Source organism: Rhopalosiphum padi, chromosome 1 (assembly GCF_020882245.1).
Source record: "Rhopalosiphum padi isolate XX-2018 chromosome 1, ASM2088224v1, whole genome shotgun sequence".
NCBI classification, from domain to species: domain Eukaryota; kingdom Metazoa; phylum Arthropoda; class Insecta; order Hemiptera; family Aphididae; genus Rhopalosiphum; species Rhopalosiphum padi.
The window spans coordinates 19,912,901-19,918,900 of NC_083597.1; the positions used below are offsets into that span (position 1 = coordinate 19,912,901).

The following is a 6,000-nucleotide window of genomic DNA, read 5'->3' on the forward strand; positions in this document are numbered from 1 at the left end:
ATGTACTGTGTAATGGTCGTAACGTTGATTTCGATCGATCCAACGAATACCGCAGTTAACGTCTGCACTGTCAATTTACTACAATCGACATTTCAGAGTATTAGTGGTATGCTGTACAATTATTAGATACTATTTTGTAGCAAAAAATATTTTATTTATTCTATTTAAGCCTGTTAGACTAAAATAGTAATTTTAATTGACGACAAGATTATCGCAGTATCAAGAAATACTATCTATTTATCGAAAATGTCATATTATCATAATTTAAAAAAAATCACATTAATTATTTATATTGTCCAATTTATTACATGATGGACTACCTAAATAAACAAAAAAATGAGCTTATATATGTATGACATTTTACATAGGTATATTATAACGAATTGCAATATTTTTATCTTTGAAAAAATCTTCACATTGATACTATAGAATGCAGAAACATGAAAACATGCTAAATTCTGATACTTTTTTTTTAATATTTCTTTTTTTATCGATTAAGACTAAGATATATAGTAAGTTACAAATTCGCGTAAAACGCTAAAAAAAGATAATTGATACTTACGTACCTATATTGGCTATATTTCGTTAGTGTCTATAATAAAGAGCTGATCGAAGAGATAATTCTGTTTTCCTGCAATTAACATACATTATTATTGACCACAATATGCCGAAAGAAATCTATTTTTATATTAAATATGTGAAAATTACTTCTAATAATGTAACACTAATTTTGATGACCTAACGGATGGTCTTGTAAGCCAAGAGGCTCGTGAAAAGGTGTTTAATTTAAAACTATATATATATATACAACTATAATATTCCCTACACTCAATTATACACGCGTAGTTAGTGTTCTAATTTTTATTTGTGTTTAACTCTATAGTAAATTTAATATTTATAAGGCGTGTTAATTGTACCTACAACCACAATTATTTCATTAAACTAAATTAAAATGATTGTTTATAATTTATAGCCAACGGTACCGGAAGGCAGGCATCATGAAATTTGAATTTAGATCGTATACGCAGCAGCTGCATCGCCATCATGCCGATTACCAACTACATACATTACATTATATATGCACAACAATATGAATATTATAATAATAATAGTATCTAATATACCTACCTAAACGTCACTGCGGACTACCGTTTTGGCGCAGGTAAAGAAATTATTTAGAAAAACGTTTTTAAAATTAAAATATACCTCGTGTTATGATTATTTACAAAAAAGATATAATATAATAAAATATTTTAGTATGTCGGCGGTAATACTGCGTAGTGGACTATAAGTCTATAGTGAGTATAATGACGAGTTCGCGTCTATAATCCGTGTACGATTACTTTACACTTCAATCGCTTTTTTCTTTCTTTTTTTTTACCTATAATATACAAGCAGTATACTGTGCCGCATATTATATGTATAGGGACTGCAGTCGTTCGGAACGCGATAAAAAAAACCGAACACGAAAAAGGATGTCGAGTTTTCATGAATAATAGTCACCTTGACTCGGGGGGTGTGGTATAGCGCGGTGGTGAGCTATATATATATATGTATAGTGAGCTACACCGGATACAGGGATTAACATTTATATTGAATCGAGGGAATTTGGGCGGAATCAACCAACAAGAAAAAAAATCATTACCTACTTGGGTTAAACATTTCAAAATAATCTTTCACCCAATTGCACAAAAGCGAAGAGGATCCGTATTTATTGCGCATATTACTGTAATACTGTACAATAGTAATAATGACTAATAAATATGATGAAAAACTATCTACCTACACGCAGGATGAAAGTTTGCACACTATATAAGTATATAAATTAATGGTATTCCGAATAAAGTGAGTATACGAATACAGATAAAAATTATGCAAATCGTGATAACGCTGCAGGTTATTACAACTTGAAAGAATGTCAACAGTGGTTTTTTTTTGTTTGCCGAAAACAACATTCTTATAAAGTCGACAAAAACAAAAATATTTTGTTACTCTACTCCGTTGTCAACAAAATCTTTGTAAATTAAGAGAAAACAATCAGGCGCCTGTGTTGTGTTATCATTTTCGATTCGGTCTATTAGTTTAAAATATGCTTAATAAATAATACACGCATTGTGAAAAAAACACCGGATGAATTAGAAAAATTTACGATTTCAACTATTCGATATAAATTATTACCCAAGATACAACTTTGTGATTCTCGTTTGATTTATTACTAACAATTTTCGTATGTTTCGATAAAAATATGAATTTACTTTCCAATTTTTTGGTTTACCCATTCGGTAAAATTAAATAGTTGTTGGTTTAGGTACAACGTCGACACGAATAAAATATGATTAATCATTACTATTAAATAAATATCAAGTTGGTAAACGAATAATACAAGTAGGAAAACAACTAATATTTAGAATATTTAGTACTCGGATGGACTCAACATCAATTATATTGTGTCTAAAGAAATACTAATGTTTTTATAATAATATTTTTCTATCCTAAAACAATTCCAATATTATTATTATGCTGCTTGCACACTTGGGGGCGTTGGAGGAAGTAACGTGAAAGTAAGTATGGAAAAAACATTAAACTTCATCATGGACATCGAAATTGTTAACAACTTTAAGATGACTGTAGTAAATTAGAATCTGCATGTGCTCTGTGGATAGAGTAGTTGTAACGAATAATGCGTTTTATTCAAATGTTAAACGACATCAGTGCACATACAAAAACATGTGATTATAAAAATGTGAAATTTTTAAGATGTAATTTTTTGTAGAGGATTGCGTGAATTCATTTCATTTTTATGCGGTTATATGTTCAATCCGTTGGAAATCCATTTCGTATTTTGTAAATGTAATATATTTTCAGAAAAAATACATAATGCCCACTCCGCCGTTACTTACTGTTGATTGTGAATTATATGAAACATTTTATTTCTACCAAAGTCAAAATTACAATATATAATATGTATAATGTATCAAATATTATTGCTAGAACGATTAATACTAACTTAATAGGTACCTATCAATATGCATTATGCATATCACGGCCTTAATGGCACGTCACAAGATACATGAAAAATCTAGACTTATCTGATTGTTTTTAATTTATTTATAACGTCTAATATAGTATTAATAAGTATTTAAATTCTCATGAATATAAAAAACAAAATTAAAAAGAGTTTTATAATTATTTCAAAAGTATAAAAACTTATTTTAAATTATATACATCTTCTTATTTTATTAAAAGTTGTCATAAACAGACGCTCCTGTAGTCTATAAATATAAAATGGTTGTTACTAATTTATAAAAAAAAAATACAATCATAATATTATATTTTTACTTTTATAATCCACAAGCTATTATAATTTATAACCTAAGTTATACCATACCCATGTCCCATGTGTACCAGTTTATACCATTGTATCTGTAGGTATGTAGCCTAAAGGTTTATAATGAATAATGTACTATTGTAATATTTGCTATTGGTCTGGTAAGCCGTAACTTTTCAAACGTTTTTCTACTAATGTCTTATGCTTTATGATAAAGATTACACCGTTGCGACCAGGCACACGAAAGGCTGTGTATAAAAATCATTTTAAGCTAATAAAAGATGACGTCTCCATAACATGCAGCTAAGTATGTCTAATATATTAACTAAAATATTTTACGCGTATGCTGTAGAGAAACTAGGTCGGAGGTAAGGAAATTTCGGTAACCTTGTATTTTTTTTTTAATTCGTACGATTTAACAAAAATATATTCGTTTCGCTGCCAAGAATATTATAATACATAGATATAGTGCATACAATAGCAGTGGTGACGTTAAAACACTTGAACACGACACACTCGATGAAAACACGACAACCATAACTGTTTTATATTTATAATATTTAATTTCACTTCGGTATAAATTCATGTTTTATCATAATATACCGATTATATAATATTATTTTAATTTTATAATTTTACATTTTGATAACTTAAATCTGTATTTATAGCGATTAGGGAGTATTATATACTTATAAATAGAAAAGATCTCTTTGACCACGATGTGTGTGTGTGTGTGTGTGTGTGTGTAACATAAGAGTGTACTAAACCAAGTCCGTTAAATTATTTAGTATAATAATATAATAAACATAATGTATAATATGTATAAAACTGTCTCAAGTATTTTCTACTGTGCCAGGAAAGCCTTTTACGAGTTGTTTAGGGGGGGGGGAGGGGAGCACAAACCGTTGTTAGCTATTTCATTACTCATACCTTTGGAAACTAACCCAGCTGTCACTATTTAAAGACCAAAAGTCAAATGTATTTGAAAAATAATCGGCAGATCACAAGTACACACAATTTTGTACACACGAATAGCCTCACCGTTAATTTTTTTTCGACACACAATAGCGTGTGGATCGTTTATTGTGTATGATGCATATAATGTATATATCTTACGTTTATATATATATGACATGACCACCGCCGCATAATAAAGTGTGTGCCCTACCTCCCTGGAGGACGCATAATAATAATAATAATAATAATAATAATAATACGACTCGTTTATAGAAAGGTATTCCATCTCCGCATAGAATGTTGCAGCTACTGTGCGCACACATAATAATATAATAGCTATGAGCACACACGACACAAAACATATTATACGACGACAACAGCAATAATATTATTAATAATCATTCACTTGGCGGGGGGTGATGTGGTACCTGGGAAGAAGATGTTGGGGGGGGGAGAGGCTCTGTAATAATAATAAAATATGTACAAAAAAACCCCTTTTGTGAGCATACACACACTAGCACCCTATAAGGTTTAACCATAATGGTTCGACACGTCAAACACTTCGATTAGCCGCTACGGGGTTCTTTTTCGCAGGTTTCGGCCGGTTTGGAAATATTGTAATATTGTGAAAACACTCACACGCGCACACACGTCCATACATTTATGTCGTGGCGGATACTTTTATATAGACGTACAATGTATATTTATTATTGCTGCGGGACACACAGTGGCGATAAAAACGTGTCGGTTACGCGCGGAGGAGGTGTATAGAATTGTATTTATTATATATTTTTTAACGACTCTTCTGCTCGTCAAATCCAGCTGTTGTGAAACGACCACGGGGGAGAGAGACGAGCCGTCACACAACACTAACACACGCTCACACAAAGACATCAGCTGATGCATTTTTATATTTTCGGTACAGCTGACTCGCCGTATGTATGCGTGTAATTTACGATGGTGAAAAACAGCTGTTGTGTGAAAACAAAGAAACCTGGCCCGGAAATTAAGTATGGAATTCGCGCGAGTGCTGCAGCTGGTCGAGACGATTACGACGCCGACGTCGGTTTATTAACGCATTTCCGGAATCTTAACCTACATTATATAAACAAGCGCACAACCATAATATATATATATATATACATACACACCTTATAATGCTATGTACAACAGTGTTTTTAAGTGTGTTTGTTGTACCTTTTTTTTTTAGTTTTGTCACATGTGCGGTGTTTGAGTGCACGTTCTTTGTACACGATGTGCGTTGATCACGCGACCACCTCCCGTACCCTGGAACGAGTTGAAAAAGGCGCTCCGGAAATGTGTTCCGTAACCGGAACCAAAACCTTAACAAAAAATAAAAAAATCCCTCGCAGGAAGCTACGCGGCGGTGCGAAGGCCGTCGCCGCGCCTATGGTTCGTGGGAAAATATATTACATATTTTATCAATTTACTAAGGTATACTTAATGCATACTGCTGTTGACGTCTCGTGGTAAATATTTGCACTTCGAGTCTCGTCGATAAAATTATATTATATTATTATACTTAGCGTGTATACAAGGTATGTATACCGACACGGTGTACCTACACAGTTTTTGTCGAGAACGGTAGTGTTACAGTATATATAATATTATATAACATATGTTCACTTCAGGGAAGGAACAGATTTTTGGAGTCCTTTGTCGATCTGAAACTGCTGTAGCTTGATCGAAATCCA

At 32.0% G+C, this 6,000-nt stretch overlaps 1 long non-coding RNA gene across 1 annotated transcript in view; it reads left to right on the forward strand.

The window, feature by feature from the left end:
- LOC132918619 (uncharacterized) overlaps positions 1-5,567 on the forward strand; it is a 93,221-nt gene extending 87,654 nt beyond the window's left edge. The window contains exon 3 of the long non-coding RNA XR_009660522.1: positions 5,496-5,567. This is a non-coding gene — a long non-coding RNA (uncharacterized LOC132918619). The remainder of the gene's footprint in view (positions 1-5,495) is intronic.
- Positions 5,568-6,000: the final 433 nt, after the last annotated feature.